Source organism: Pleurodeles waltl, chromosome 10 (genome assembly GCF_031143425.1).
Source record: "Pleurodeles waltl isolate 20211129_DDA chromosome 10, aPleWal1.hap1.20221129, whole genome shotgun sequence".
Lineage (NCBI taxonomy): Eukaryota > Metazoa > Chordata > Amphibia > Caudata > Salamandridae > Pleurodeles > Pleurodeles waltl.
In genome coordinates this window covers 291817257-291833998 of record NC_090449.1, presented here as the reverse complement: position 1 = coordinate 291833998, position 16742 = coordinate 291817257, and positions in this window count along the sequence as shown.

The following is a 16742-nucleotide window of genomic DNA, read 5'->3' as shown; positions in this document are numbered from 1 at the left end:
AATTCATATGATCACCTCCCTGGCGTAAGAGGAGTACGAGGCCGAGAACAATTGACCTCTCCATTTTCTGTTCTCATCCATCCCCAGATGTGTCTCTTGTAGGCAAGCGATTTACATTGCATAACATTTGAGAAAAGAATGAACTCTGTACAGTTTTGTGTACCCCATGGAGCCAACGGACATCCCACATAACCATAATCATTTTCTCAGCTATGGGCGTAATACAGTCTCACTCTGAATCCCACTCCCACTTTTGGCTCTTTTGCGGACCAGCTCAAAGATCGCCAGTCTTTGAAAATCTTGCACTGTTGTGATACATACACTACAACAATAACCACCAGATCTTCCCCAACTTTGAACTTTGATCAAACTCCCTCCAGGAAATACAGCATAATGACAACATTTCACACTGCAGATCCAATGGCTTCTTGCTGTTAGGACTCACAGCTTACCCACCACCTCAGCTGGTGCCTACCATATACGTGAAGAGGCCACCTATGTAGTCTAGACCTGTTCACAGCATATTTTGTCATCAGGGAATACAATCAGGGTAGGACAGCAAAAACATGGTCCTCCACTCCAATATCATAATGCATACATCCACCACATCCCACTTTAGTTCCCACTGTCTGAAAAATAAGTGATAGTGCTGCAACCAATCATTCTACCTGTTGAAGAAAAATACACAACAGATTATATAACCAATGCAAAGAAGGCAAGGACATCATGGTAGGTTACCACTGGCTATGGATTCTGTCTGGAGCGTAGTCTCCTCCTGCGTCAGTGAAAAGGCATCCAATCTGCACTGCAGGTCTGGGCAGGCCAGGGCCATGATACCATCAGCCTGTATTTCCAGTGTACCAGGTTCAATCTTCTGAGGGGACTGCCGGTAGGCAGTCCCTGACTCTTCTCTAGCCCTCCGGCCAGTACCTTCCTGTGCAGGCAGTTTGCGTAATTCAGTTCTCCATTATGCTCTTTAGGCATTTTGTCCCATACCTCCAGCCATCACCACACATTTTCAGGTTTATCAAAGAAATGTGACGTGCCCCCCCCCCAAAAGTACCCTCAGCCTGGCTGGGTACAACAACATATAGCTTAAGCACTTGAAGCGAAGCGCGGCCTTAACCTACAAGAAAGTTTTCTGAGCACCTTGGACTTTATTTGTATAGTCCAGTTAAATGGAGATTCTTTGATTCTCAAATCTGACAGTTTCTGTGTCTCTGGCCACGCTAAAGTTACTGTCTCTATCTTTATAATTCAAAATACGAGCAATTATTGCCCGTGGTGGGGCTCCAGGCCGCGACAGTGTGACCAATGCACGGTGTGCCCTCTTAATAATAAACATGGCGGACAGGCCATTAGCTTCAGTATGCCTCTGATCCAGGACTCAACAAACTGCTCGGGTGCGCTCCCTCAGCCCGCTCAGGAAATCCCAGCAATTGCACATTATTACAATGAAGGCGCCCGTCTGCATCTTCCACCCCAGCTTCCAGAGCCCCGGAGCGAGATGCATCCACCGCCACTTGCTTCTTCAGAGAAGCCACATCTGTCTGGAGTTTCTCAATCGATCCCTCCGCCAAACTGACTTTATCTGAGACCTTACGGAGGTCAGTGCGCAGGAGATTGACCTTGAGTGCTACAGTTTCTATTTTATTTCCTGGGGCTAGTTGGGAACCTTGTATGGCCTGCAACAACTCTGCCCTTGAGGGCTCCCCAGTCTCCTGATCAGCACCCTGCCCCAGCCAGCCAGATGTATGGCGCATAGTGCACTGCCATGCAGAGGCCAGAATCACATAATGACCCATTGTATTGCCCTGGAAGGTCCGCAGCTGCCTATTTTTCCACATGGGCACCAAGGAAAAAGGCCTCAATACAATCAGGCACCCCCAAGAGGTCCAACAAGCACTAGTGGACCACCCTCCTGCAATGGAAGACAGGCCCAGTCGTTCACCTCAAGACCCCCAAGATCCCCCAGGGAGCAGGCTACCTCTTATCATCAGGGCAGCTATTCCTCTGGACAGTGCAGCCTTGCGGGCAGGATCAGAATATCTAATTTCCTCACACAAACCACAATCAGCAAAGAAGGGTCCCTGGGGCTGGCGCAACCTGCACACACCACCCCAGGCACAATAAGCGATCCGCTAAGAGGCGGCCTTCGGCCTGGTCATAGCGATCTCAGCGCCACTTTCACTGCGCCGACAGGCAGTTGACAGGGAGCTCCAGGGTGTTAGTCTGCCTTGCCCTGATACACAGTCACTCAGCTCCAATCCAATCATTTATGAGCAGACCTTTGCCTGGCAGGCCAGCCCACTCAGCGTAGACTGTGGCAGGCCGCGGCTCAATCCAGGATCAGGCCAGCCCCTCCGGCCCAGGCCGCTGCTCAGTGTCTGTCCCATGCGGTTTTCGTCCCAAGGGCAAGGGTCTTCCTCCCCTGCCAGCACCAAGCTTTGCCAGTATCGGGAGAGGCCCAGTCCTGCCCTGAATCAGGAACTCTGGCGGTCGCAACACTCGTCGTTCACAGGCTGCACCCGCGCCCACTGCTGACGATTGCCGCCTCCTTCCCCAGCGGCATTTCCCCTGTTCCTGCCAACCAATTGCAAGAGGTTTTGCAAGTGTTGAGTGCAGGACGTACTTTTTAGATTCAGGTGAGCCCTTATTTGACAGGTTAATGTTGTATTACTCAGGGTTGGTCGGGAGCCTCTCAGGCGCGTATCCTGTTGGCTATCTTGCTTGGCCACGCCCTACTAATGATAAAGTTAAAAAATCTGGCATTGTCCTTTGCAAATATTCAAAAAAGGGAAAACAAACACGTCATCCAAGCAGAAATTGAACTAGTAATTTGCTTTTATATGGTACTGACATCGCCAGAGAATGTGTGACTTTTTACTCTCAGCTGTATAATTAATCATCATCTGTTCAACATTGTTGAAAAATTCCTAATGGAATGTAAATTGCTTATTATACCTCAATTTGATTAGTAAAAGATGGACTCTCCAATAACCTTAGAAAATATTCGTATAACTATTATGTCTCTAGATTCAGGTAAAGACCCAGAATCTGGCAGAGACCGAGCACAACGGTGTGTATGTTTGTATGTATGTTGGTATGCGTGCGGGTATGTGTATTGGTGGTGTCTGTATGCGTGTAGGGTAGGGGTGTGCTGCAATGTTTAGGGTAGGGGTGGGGAGGGGGTCCTGCCACCCCCCACAGGGTGGGGGGGAGGACTCGACGGTGGGGGTGAGGGGTGGGGGAGACCCCTAGCCCCTAGCACTGATAGTGCCTACCGCCATGGATTTCATGGTGGTTCCAAACCACCTGAAATCCATGGGGGTCAGCAGGGTCATGATACCGCCGGTCGTCTCCCCCCTGGCAGTCGGAATGGAGAAGTGGCGGATGACCATGGCGGTAACTGCCATGGTCATAATTCAATTTTTTTTCCGCCAGCCTGTTGGCGGTAATACCGCCACTTCTCCACTGACCGCCAGGGTCATGTGGAGGGCCATAGTCTTATGAAGCACATAGGTGGTCATTACAACCTCGGAGGTCATTTTGGGAGACCGTAGAAGACCGCCAGTGCAGTCGGTTTTCCGCTCGGTGAATTCTGACTGCTGGCAGCCTTCTGTCCTTTTTCGGATGGAGAGCCGCCAGCAGCCATACTGGCGGTCGGCGGGGAAGTGGAGGTCGCTCACCGCCCGTCATCAGAACACTGCCCACCGAATCATGTTCCGTGATTCGGCGTGGCGGTGTTCTGGTGACAAGGTGCTGGTGGTGGAGCAGCCCCCATGGATCCAGTCCCCTCCCGGAAGATCAACGGATAAGGTAAGTTGATCTTCCGTTAGGGGAGGGGGCTGGAGGGGTGTTGTGTGTTGTGTGCGTGCATGGGGGTGTGTGTGAGAGTACGTAGAAGGGGTGTGTGAGTGCGTGTATGCATGCAGGGGGTGCTGTGTGGTTGAAAATGTGTGCGTGTCTGTCTGTTTGTATGTCTGTCAGTATGTGTGCGTGCGTGTATGACTGTGTGTGTGCATGTTGGTATGTATGTTGGTATGCGTGCAGGTATGTGTACTGGTGGTGTCTGTATGTGTGTAGGGTGGGGGTGCGTTGCAATGTTCAGGGTAGGGGTGGGGAGGGGGGTCCTGCCATCTGTCGGGGGTTGGCAGGAGGGTGAGGGGGGTGAAGGGGGAGGACTCGGTGGGGGGTGGGGGAGACCCCTATAAGTGCCAGGGAAGGGATTCCCTGGCACTGATAGTGCCTACCGCCATGGATTTCATGGCGGTTCCAAACCACCTGAAATCCATGGCGGTCAGCAGGGTCGTGATACCGCCGGCGGTCTGGTGACGGCCGCCTGGCTAGAGACCCAAGTCTCCAGCCCGGTGATCGTCTCCGCCCTGGCGGTCGGAATGGAGAAGTGGCGGATGACCATGGCGGTAACTGCGATGGTCATAATTCCATTTTATTTCCGCCAGCCTGTTGGCGGTAATACCGCCACTTCTCCAACGACTGCCAGGGTCATAATGAGGGCCTATCTTTAGTTTTACATTCTGTTATACATTCTGACCAGACATGCTTTATGAAAGATAAATTATCATCTCACCTTTCATAGACTTATTTGCCATGTTCTTTCTTCTGTTAGTACTTTTGATTCCCCTGTTGTCTTATTAGCACTAGATGCTGAACAAAACTTTGATTAAGTTAACTGGCTTTTTTTCTATTTTTATTGCAGTCCTAATTTCTTAAATGTGATAAAATAATTCTATATAAATACCATGATTAATGTTTTTGTTGATGGTATCCCTGCTTCTGATCACCTATGGAGAGGTACTAGACAAGACTGTCCCCATTTTCCACTCCTGTTCCATTAGCCATAGAAAAGGTATTATGTCTGATCCATAATTCCAGCAAGAATAAAGTTATTTTAGATTATGAGATTGTATTGAAACTAGCAGTGTGTGCTGATGATGTACTTCTGTATATTGAAAACCCTTCTGTACCAATTTCTAATATTTTGCAAATTATGAATACACATGCCTCTATTTCTGGGTACATTCTGAACATTTCGATGCATAGTAATTTTTGGGGAATTTCCTAAGTTTTTATGGATTTAGTGCTTTTCCGTTGGACCATTTTGGTTTGTAACTCTGAATGCATACCGTTCCAAAACCTGGCTGCAGCTTCTGAGGTGGCTCTTAGAAGCTGCAGCCAGCAGTTCAACCAATACAAATTAATAGTCAGTGAATAAAAATCAATAAGCAGTCAATAAAATTAATTTTCTGATCTCAAAGATCTTCTGGATTTGTGAAATTAAAAATTGCCTAGGCAGTGGACTCGGACGGTGATCGTGCAGAGATTTATGCACCAAGCGGAGGGCCTTACACTTCGTCCTTTGCTTCTAAGCAAGGCAATGTGATTCTACCAGGATATTGAGTCACATTTTCTAAGAATGAAAATCATTCTTGCTGTACCATATTGTACAAGTTGTAATTTAGCCAGTGATTTCTCTGGTAGGTCTAGATATATATTGCGTTTAATAATCTAAAATTGCAGATGTGTATTCAGGATTTGAGTTCATTGCTAAAATGAGAAAAGATCAAACTTACTTCAAGATTCTCGGCTGAAAAAGACAGACCTTCACCACTGACTCAGTCTTCTCTGCCATTACAACGTTCCCTGAGTTGCATATATATATATATATACATTTATTTATATATATATATATATATATATATATATATATATATATATATATAGAGAGAGAGAGAGAGAGAGAGAGAGAGAGAGAGAGAGAGAGAGAGAGAGAGAGAGAGAGATGTTGCCAGCTCCACCGTGCAGAACTTGTGTCGTCAGTGTATATAAATAAAGTCAGTCTAAATGACTATAACAAATTGGCCAATAGGACTATTTATAAACTAAAAAGTAGGGGCAAAGGCATTCAGCCCTGCAGTAGTCCACAAGTCACCTGTTTTCTGTCAGATCAAAAAGTCTACATAGCAACTTTAGTTTCTGTGATTCAACAAAACATATCAGCTGCTTACAAACAGCACATTCAAGGCAATTCTGAAGTTGTTCTGTACTGGTCTACACATTCTTTTTTGGGAAAATATGTTATTGTTTTTACAACTCAGGCATGCCATGACATTACAAGCACTAAACAAATACAGAGGATCAGACCATATTGCAGTGCAAAAAGGAGCAGTGGAATCATCTCAGTATACACAACATTAGTCCAGTAGATGGAGCTACAACAGGGCAGAGCACAATCCTCCCACTTGTACGCTGTGAGTATCCATATTGATGAAGCCCAAGCCTCCATCACTGACCTAGGGCCTACCTATACAGGGCTCCAGTTCAATCCCTTAGTGGCTCGCCCAGCCCCCCAGATCTTAGAATGTTTCTGGGGTCATCCCCATTATAAGTATGTAGGATGTTTCAGTCCCATGCAAAGGTTCATGTCTTTGTCCCACACCTCCACTGAAGGGGCTCCTAGGTCCTTCCATGCTTTAGCAATATCCCTTTTATCTACCATTAGACCAATCCAAAGAAGCACCCTCTGGTAGCCCGCGGCTCCCAGTACGTCAGTGATGAGTAGCAGGATGAATTGGGGATTCCGAAGTACGTCCCAGCCCCTCTCAAGTTGTCCCAACACACCGTTCCAGAAGGGGGCAGCACCGGACCATGCCAGAATGTGTGTGGCAGGTCACCCTGCGGGTCAGAACACCTCATGCAATCTCTGGCGGGGATCAGACCCATGCTGTTAAGTCTGGCTTTAGTGAAGGACACTCTGAGTAGCACCTTCAGCTGGATCAATCTAAATTGTGATGCTATAACTGCTTCTCTGGGTGCTTCCACCGCCTACCTCCAGTCGTCATCATCCATTTTGACCCAGGTCTCCCTCCCACGTCCTTTGTACTCCAGCTAGCGGGTTAGGCATATTGCTCAATACCATTTTGTAAATTTCTGAGAGTTTGTGTTCTTTAAGATTTGTGAGAAGTTGTTTGCCCTCCATTGAAGAGAATTCAGGGATATCGTTCATCCACTTAACGGTAGGGAGAAGGGCATGGCAAAGCTGCACGTAGCAGAAAAACTGTGTGCCATGAAGTTTATATTCAGCCTGCATGTCTACATATTTCCAATGTAAGATGACCAACCTAAAAACCTGATCTACCGTACTGGTTTTTGGGCAAAAACCCGCCTGTAGTGGAGAAAGGACCTGATGGTCTTGAACCCAACTTATTAGCCTCCCTAGTAGTTGTTTACCCAAAAATGTTTGTAAATTATCAATGAGACTAATAGGTCTATAATTAATTGGGGAATTTGCATTGCCCTTTTTATAAATAGGGATAATTTCGGCACCTTTCCACATATTCGGGATTGCACCACCCGCAGCAATTTTATTTGAGATCAAATTAATATACCAAGACCATATGATTGGCTCTAATCTATAGAGATCTCTCGGAAGCTTATCCGGACCTGGAGCTTTGCCTGATTTTAGGGAATTGGTAGCATCAAGGGTTTCCTCTATAGGAAAGAAAATAAAATCATCAGGAGCATCGGCACCACCCCTAGTAATTAGAGGTTAATATTCACACTTGGCATCAGTGAGGGGGCAGAATCACAGTTTTGAGAATTGCAAGGCAAAACATTATCAGGTATCGCATAGAGGCGGATGAAATGATCCACCCAGCTTTCTGGTTGTATGTGATTCCTAATATTGCTCTTGGCCCCTCTTCGCCTTTTGGACAATAATTCCCAAAACAGCGTGTCATTGTTAGATTTTGAGGCATCCAGTAATTCCTGCCAGATGGAATCTTCCCATAGCCTTTTTGCTTGTAATATAGACTCCTTGTGGATACGTCCGGCTTGTTGGATCTCCCCTAGGGAGCCAGTCATATGCATTTTTCAATGCAGATTTCACCCTGGAGCAGGCTTCATTGAACCATCCTTTGCTAACCATATTAGCGTCATGGGGCCTAGAGTCAGCCGTTTTATAAAAAAAACTCTGTAGTTTCTTGGACTTTTTATCATGTATGCTAAGTATAGGGATATCATTATCATCCTGCTCCTCATAGACTGCCAGATCGTCTACAAACAATTCATAAATCCCACCTATCAAATATGGATTGGACATCACCCTTGGCCAGCCAACCCGTGTCTGTTATTCAAACATGGGGAGAGAACCACTGTATGTTGGTTATTAAGTGTTCTTCTAAATACAACCCCAGAAAGAGTAAGGAGCAAGGGATAATGATCACTCTCACATCGTGGATCCACCCTCATGTCCCTTAACAGAAGCCACAACTTGACATCCACCAAAAAATAATCAGTAACACTTATGGACATACCTCGTTTAAATGTGGGGGCGATGATTAGGGCAGAAGGTGTGTGACCGTTGCAAGCCCTGAGGCTATACTTTAAACATAAAGAAGCCAACTGAGAGGCCACACAAGAGCGAGTGCAGTACAGAGAATTAGTTATCTGTGGAATTCACCAATATTCATCCTCTTCAACCGATAATCCACTAATCAAGGTGGAAGGTTCAAAAGTACAATTCAAATCGCCTGCTATAATTAAAACGGTCGAGGGTTGCAGGGTATCTACAAATTCAGACAATAAGACTAAGGTCTGAGACTCAGAACCTCGTGGGACAGACCGGGCATAAACATTAATAAAAATGATCTTAAAATTCTGCTGAAAGGAGACTTGCATATTCATTAAATCAACAGAGTCAATGTTTAGTGTCATATGGTCACATTGCAGTTTCTTATTTAAAAGAACTAACAGGCCTCCTTTGGCGCGGCCTTGACCCTTCTCTGGAGATTGGGCAGAAATACTAAATGAAAGAAACCCATCTATGTTGTTTTTTTCCTTCATTCCTTTTCCTTAAAAAGACAGATGTCCTGATTATTAACATAAGTAATCCACTCTGGGTCGGCCAGCTTCCTACCTAGGCCAGCTAAATTCCAAGAAATTATAGTTAACTCATGATTGTCTAACTTGATTCCTTGAGTGGGGCATCAAGCCTCCTTCATGTCCATAACCTCATTATGAATCCCAAACAGCATCGCCCGGTTGTTTTCGTTCATATACAAATCCTCAAGGTAAATCCCAGTGGATGCTTCCTGAGCAGAGTTTAGTCATTCATGGGCTGGCTGCAAACAAGGGGGTTTTGCTGCCATAGTGATTTGCTTCCCTGGGAATAGTTTGATCTTCCATGGGTTACAATTGAGGAAGCACTGGGGAGCTTCAACACAAGACTAATACCCACCCTGCTCGACTCCCTATAGTGACGGGTGCGTAGATCAAAATCCATGAGTTGGCTCACCAATAACTTATCAGCAAGATGGACAGAGATTAAATCAAAATTCGATCCAGGGGGACTACATCTATTCGCAGCAAGAATATCACAATGAATAACTGAGAGACAATTACGTTGAGCATGTAACCAATGGATGACCTTGTTAATTAATGATTTATGTTTCTCGACAGAGCCTGGTGACAACTTTGACACATCTACCATATAAACTATATTGTCTCTACTTTTTTTACCTAAACCCTGGACCGTAGATGCAAATTTGCTAGCGTCATAATGAGAAGAAATATTGGTGGGGAATTCAAGAAGTTTAGTTGTAAGGGCAAGGGGGCCAGTCACCCTTCCAGCTATTTCAGGAATATTATTCCCCCTTATTCTTAACCTATCTTCGGGAACATCGGGGTAAGCAGTACTACAAATCTGATTCCCCAGGGAATCCCTAAAGTTGGAAGCTCTCTTGAACTTCCACCTATCACTTTTAAAATTTGGCTGATGGCCCTCTACACCAGTTGTGGGCAATTTTTCACAAACATAAGGACTTACTGTCCCCCTTAGGGGGATACCATCTGATGATATTGGTTTAGATGTAACAGGATTTTCACCCCCCCTTGCCTCCCTGCCTCCCAGCTGACATTTGCAATCACATTTCTGTGACAATTTCTCCTTTATTAGTCCTGTTAGTGATAAAACCAATCTCTTAACTTCGTCCACCTTCGGTAGAACAAAAGCTAAATTAATTCCTTTATCTGACAGTTCCAACCCTTCAGGATCCAGTGGGGGATTAATCCAAATGTTATCGTCAGTAGCAAATCCAGGCAGAGATTGTAATGTACATGTAGGTAGATCCTCTTCCTCTCGGTTAGTACACAATATGTTAGGGACCACCCTAACCACTGGACTTAACGGAAGAGGTAGAGACCTTGCTCCCTCCAAGGAAGTGCCCTTGTGACATAGTGAAGAACTAGGGATGCAGCAAGGTGTTGCCAGCTATAGAGATGTAGTTTCCTTGGATATGTGCAATTCCCCCTTCCAGCAACCTCTGCAGGCGAATATGATGGTTGCATCCTCTTCTTCCTGGTAAAAATCTCCGGGATTTTCCCACTTTGAGAAGAATCCCTCTTAATAGGCACACCCCCAGCTAAGTGAGTATTGTTCTTCTGAATACCCTCTACTTCCTCAATCAATGAATCACTGTCACAAAGGGAATTCGGCCCTTGGGAAATGGCCGAACTCGCTTGTTTACTGGAACGTTTTTTAGGTTTTTTGGTACTGTTCTGTGGCGCAGGAACATCAACGGCTTTCCTTTTCTCCATAATAGTTTAATAAGAGATAGGTGTATATAGAAGCCCAATAATCAAGAATGTCCACTTAACTCTTGTTTATTTCTTACTTTATCAGCCAAGATGATACGCCCTGCCCGGCCCCTGTCGGGCGAGGACGGGCGAAGATGGGAACCATTCCGAGGTTACTCCTAAATGCATTCTCTGGCCTCTAGATTTGTGTATAGGTGGCGTACATATCTCATGAATTTTGGACCACATCCCATGCAGGTGAGAAGGCTGAATAATAACTCCCAGTCCACTGAGTCAAAGGCTCCCCGAAATCAATGGAAAGGAAGGCTCTATGATGCTGAAATGTCTTACTTTTGTGCACTCTCCGTAGATTGTTTGGTAGTCTGATTGGGCATAAATCCAGAATGGTCAGGGTGCACTAGGCACATGATTAGCCCTGCCAGGCAGGTGGCTAGCATTTTGGCTCAGTCTTTTGCCTCCGGGTTCAAAAGTGAGATTGGTTTTGAATCTCTGCAGTTTGTACCCTCTGGCCCCATTTTTAGGTATTACGGCAATCTTGGTGCTTCTAAGGTCCAGGGGCAGTTCACCCATCTCAAGGCCTCCCAAAAAGTGTCAAGCAATGATGGGCCAGTCAGTGGCCACAGCAGGTGCCAAAATCCGACTGGGAAGCCATTAGAAGATCCAATAGAAATTGAGGTAGGTCTGCCAAGGGGTTTGTGGAATCTGCAGTGTACTGCGAATTATAGTAAAATGCGAAGGCATCTGCAATAGATCTACCTGCAGTCACCCAGGATCTGTTGTCTGTCTGCAATTAGGCCACCAGGGATGCTACCTCTCTAGGAGCACACAGCCAATATAATATCTTGCTAGCCTTATCACCCCATTGGTAGACCCTACTATGGGTGGCCAACAATGTCTCCCTCACCTCCTGTGTGCATTCTTGTTGCAGCAAAATCTGAGTATGGAGTGAGTCTCGCAGGATGTAGTCATGTGATGTTGCTACATTTTGGCGTTCCAGGGCCAGCACTCATTCCTCAAGATCTCTGGTCTTATTTCTGTCTCTCTGACCCCTGAAATAGCTAATGAGGTGACCCAGACTTCTGAGCCTCCCAGAGCATAGTGTGAGAATTCACAGATCCCTTATTAATAGCCAGGAATTGTTGGCACTCATGTTGGCATAGCTCTTGAAAGTCCTCTTTTTTTGGAGGAGCTAGTGGTTGAGACGCCATCTCGGCCTCATCACATCGGCCCCCCATGGCAAAGGTACTATTACTGGTGAGTGGTTGGAGAGCCACCGGGTCAGCAGCCCTGTCCCGAGAACCTGATGATCCTCCTGGCCCTGACTGAAGACATAATCTAAGCATGAGAAGGTGCCCTTGAGTAAAATGTGCTTTCCCTCTATCCAGGGTGGTGTGCTCTCCGTAAATCTATCAGGTTCCAATTATTTGTAAAATTTGCAAGGAGTGTGGACCCCCAGCCCGCACCCAAAGTGGTCAAAGAGCGGTTGAGATTCATATCACACACCCCATTAAAATCCCCTCCAATTAACCATGGGGCCTCTGTCAAGTCCCCTTTAAGGGTGGTAAGCTTAACCAGGAATTCCGAAGAAAGGGTAGCAGGGGTGTAAAAGCAGATCATTGAAAGGGGCCAGCCATGACGAGTGCCCGACACAGCCACGTAGCAGCCAAAGCTATCCTGCCAGACCCTGGAAACCAAAAAGGTGGATGCGCCCTCTAATCAGGATGGCTGTACCTTAGGAGCCACAGTGAAATCCTGCATGGTACACTTGGGTGTAACCCCTGTGGGCCAGAAATGCACACTTTTTGCCCATAGGAATGGTTTCTAGAAGCATCACTGTGTCTGTGTTTGTCGTGGGGGCCGCTCCGAGCACCGCCCCCCCTTAACTTTATCTAGCATCCAATTGATGTTCCGGAATAAGAGAGTGAGTGTAATCTGGACCAAATGCCAAATGTATATTAATCATTGGACGATTGTGTATGTATGTGATGTCTAAGGACTATGGGTGCACTGCATATATCCTCGTCAATACTTGAAAAAGAGATAAAACCAAAAACAATACCCTAACATCATCCCCCACCCCCAACACCTCCCCTATACTTCGTGAACGGGAAGTACCTGTCTTGGTGCGACTAGGGATTGAAACCAACTGTGCTTTCATGTCAGATCTGTCACCCCCTTCGCACAAATTCCCCATACCAACAAAAACTAATCCCAATCAAATAAAGGCCTAGAAGGTCCTGGCTAGCAACAGCTGAACCCCAGCAATATAAAGCACAGTTGGATCACCCATGTTAGCAACCATAGGAAATTCACCGAACAGTTAAAGATGTCTGTAGTTGATAACCAGCACCAGAGGTCTAGGGGTAGTCATCCGGTTGTGTGGGCGAGTCTCTTCCGGAGCCAGTGTACCCAGGACCCAGAGACTGGGCCCTGCCTTTCTTGTGCTTCAGCCATTTTCTCCAGGCCATGTGCCATTCGCTCAGGGGTCCTTCAGTGCGCCCACACATCCCATCCCTCTACAAGAAGTGAAGCATCCATCTTGCTCCGTAGCATTCTCTTCCTGATCCAGTCCAATACTGCCTTAGGTAAATCGAAGAAGAATGTTTTTCCCTTGAAGATAACTTTCAAGCGAGCAGGTAAGAGGAGCAGGTACGTGATCTCTTTGGCTCTCAGTTTTTGCTTGTCTTCTTAAAAGGAGTGACGTCTTTGTTGCACCTTCAAGGTGTAATCAGAAAAACCATCCTGGGAGAGGAGTGGCACATCAGTTGGGTGGCCCTCCTCAGCGGAAAAGGTAAGTCGATTGTCCGATAGGGGAGGGGCGTGGGAGGGTGGGGGGTGTTGTGTGTGCATGTGTGAGTGGGTGTATGTCTGCGTTTGTGAATGTAAGTGTGCATGCATGTGTGTATGCGTGTGAATGTAAGTGTGTATGCATGTAAGTATGCTTGTATGAATGTAAGTGTGTATGTGTGTGTATGCATGTGTGCATGTAAGTGTGTATGCGTGTGTGAATGTAAGTGTGTATGTGTGTGTGAATGCGTGTGGGATTGTTGAAGTGAGTGCGTGTTGGTATGTTTGTGTGAATGCGTGTCTGTTGGTGCGATTGAATGAGTGTATGTATTCATGTGGGTGAATGCGTGTATGTAAGTGTTGGTGAATATTTGTTTTGCGGGGTGCGTGTTAGTGCATGTATGTGGGGGGAGTGGGGTGCTGTCATGAAAGGAGGGGGTCATGTAAATGGTAGTAGGGGTGGTTGGGGGAGTCATCTGCTGGTGGCAGGAAAGGAACTTCCTGTTGCCGGCACCCTTTCTGCCAGGGTGCTACTGCCGTGGAAACCCTGGCGGAAAAGTGACTTGTACTACCACCAGCGGTCTTCAGAGGACTGCTGGCCTGGAGGTGATGTCCCCTGACCTGGCTGTCCCACTGCCCTGGTGGTATCAGAGGAGATGTGGCAGTTTGGCAAAGGCCCAGCCCAGCACCGTGGGAACCAAAGAGCCAGTCCGTCACACCAGGTTCGAGGGTGTCCCCCAGGGGATACCTTCCAAAACACCGCTCCGAGGTAGTGCCAAATAGATGTTTTCAGGCTTCTGGAGCAGGAGATCCTTGAAGTTGCACCACAGGCAAACTGACCGGGTGTCTCAAGGCAGTTCCCTGCGATTTACAAGTGGGTACCATATGATGGCAGCCCACCCCGCACCACACCTCTTATCATCTCTCAAGTAGGGGTGCCCTGAAACACTCACCAAGGACCACAATAGTAGTGGTTTGGGGGGCCTCCAACAGTTCACCTGGCACCCTTTACAGCTAACACTCACCAAAGGGCATCTATGGCAGATCCATACCGACCCAAACACCACCCTCCGAGAAACCCTCGTCTACAGGCCCCTGGCCCCCGACAGCAGTTCAGTGACTCCAACACCGACGTCATCAGCACGCACGCTCTTGCATCCACTGACTACATACTTCTTGGGAACTTAAACTTCCACCCCAAGAACAGCAACAACAACAACACTGCCACCCTGCTCGACAACCTCTCTAACCTTGGCCTCAAACAGCTCATCACGACACCGACCCACTCCGCAGGACACACTCTCTACCCCATTTTCTCTGCCCGCAATCACGTCTCATTCAGCCACACCACCAAACTCCACTGGACAGATCACCGCTGCATCCACTTCTCCTGCAAGAAACCCACAACTTACCACCACCCACAACAGATTCGCCACCGCAGTTGGAACAAGGTCACTGAAGACCAACTAATCACAACCCTCTCCTGGAACTCCCCCATCAACACTACTGACACTGACACAGCTGCCCGCAACTTCAGGCAATGGATCGACACATGTGTCATCACTCTCGCCCCAATCAAGAATCCCTCCAACAGATGCACCGCCAGAAAGGCCTTCTGGTTTACCGCCGACCTCCACGAATCTAAGCAGACATGCCAAAGACTCAAAAAGAAGTGTCACCAAGATCAGACACTGGACAACCACACAGTCTTCAAAAACGCTATCCGCAGACAACAGCAACTCATCTGAACCGCCAAGAGAACCGCCTTCAAAGACAGAATCAACAACGCACACAGCCACAAGGAGCTCTTCAACATCGTGGAGGAATTCTCCAATCCCCGCTCCAAAGCCAACAACATCCCTCCATCTCAAGACCTCTGCAACTCCTTAGCCTCCTACTTCCACCGGAAGATTGCAGACATCCACGACAGCTCCAGCACTCAGACGCCCCCCCCGGCAACCACCAACACCACAGACTCACCACCGACCAACCTCCTGCTTTCCTGGACTCCCCTCAATGACAACAACACCATCAAAATCATGAACACCATCAAATCCGGCTCTCCATCTGACCCCTACTCCCACTACATCCTCAACAAAGCAAGCTCCGTCATCGCACCCCAACTACAGAAGATCATCAACAGCTCCTTCAAGTCCGCCACCTTCCCAGGCGAAGAAAAACTGGAAACACACCAAGATCAACGCCCTCCTCAAAAAAAACAAGACGGACCCAAAGGACCTCACAAACTTCTGGCCTATCTCCCTGCTCCCCTTCATGGCAAAAGTCATCCAGAAAGCTGTCAACTCGACACAGTCTGCCACCACATCCTACGCACACGCCTCAGCAATGCAGGAATCCGTGACAGAGCCCTGGACTGGATCACCTCCTTTCTCACCAGCAAAACCCAGAGAGTCCACCTCTCCCTATTCCGCTCCGAAGCCACCAAAATCATCTACGGCATATCCCAGGGTTCGTCCCTCAGCCCAACCCTCTTCAACGTCTACATGGTCCCACTCGCTAACATCACCCGATCTCACAACCCCAACATCATCTCATACGCTGATGCCACCCAGCTGATCCTCTCCCTCACCAAGGACTCTGCCAAGACCAACCTCCACGAAGGAATGAAGGCCATCGCCAAATGGATGAAGAACAGCTGCCTCAAACTCAATTCCGACAAGACGGGAGTCCTCATCTTCGGCTCCACCCCTTCCGCATGGGATGACTCTTGGTGGCCTGCCACTCTCGGATCCGCCCTGACTCCCACCGACCACGCACGCAACCTCTAGGATTCATCTTGGACTCCTCATTATCCATGACCCAGCAAGTCAACGCCATCTCCTCCTCCTGCTTCAATGCCCTCCACCTGCTCTGAACGTTCTACAAGTGGACCCTCACCGAAACCAGAACAGTCACCCAAGCCCTCGTAAGCAGCAAACTGGACTGTGGCAATGCCCTCTAAGCAGGAACCACTGGCAAACTCCAGAAGAGGCTGCAGCGCATCCAGTACACCTCCTCACTCCTCATCCTGGACATCCCCTGCCACTGCCACATCACAAGCCATCTGAGAGACATGTACTGGCTCCCCATCAACAAGAGAATCACCTTCAAATTCCTCACATACGCTGACAAAGCACGGCACAACACCAGACCAGAATACGTAAACAGACGGCTCTCCTTCTACACCCTGATCCGGCAACTCCGCTCTGCCGACCTTACCCTCGCAAACGTCCCACACATCTGCAGAACTACAACCGGTGGCAGATCGTTCTCGCAACTTGTTGCCAAGACGTTGAACACTCTTCCCACCCACCTGCGTCTAACCAAAGACCTCCTTA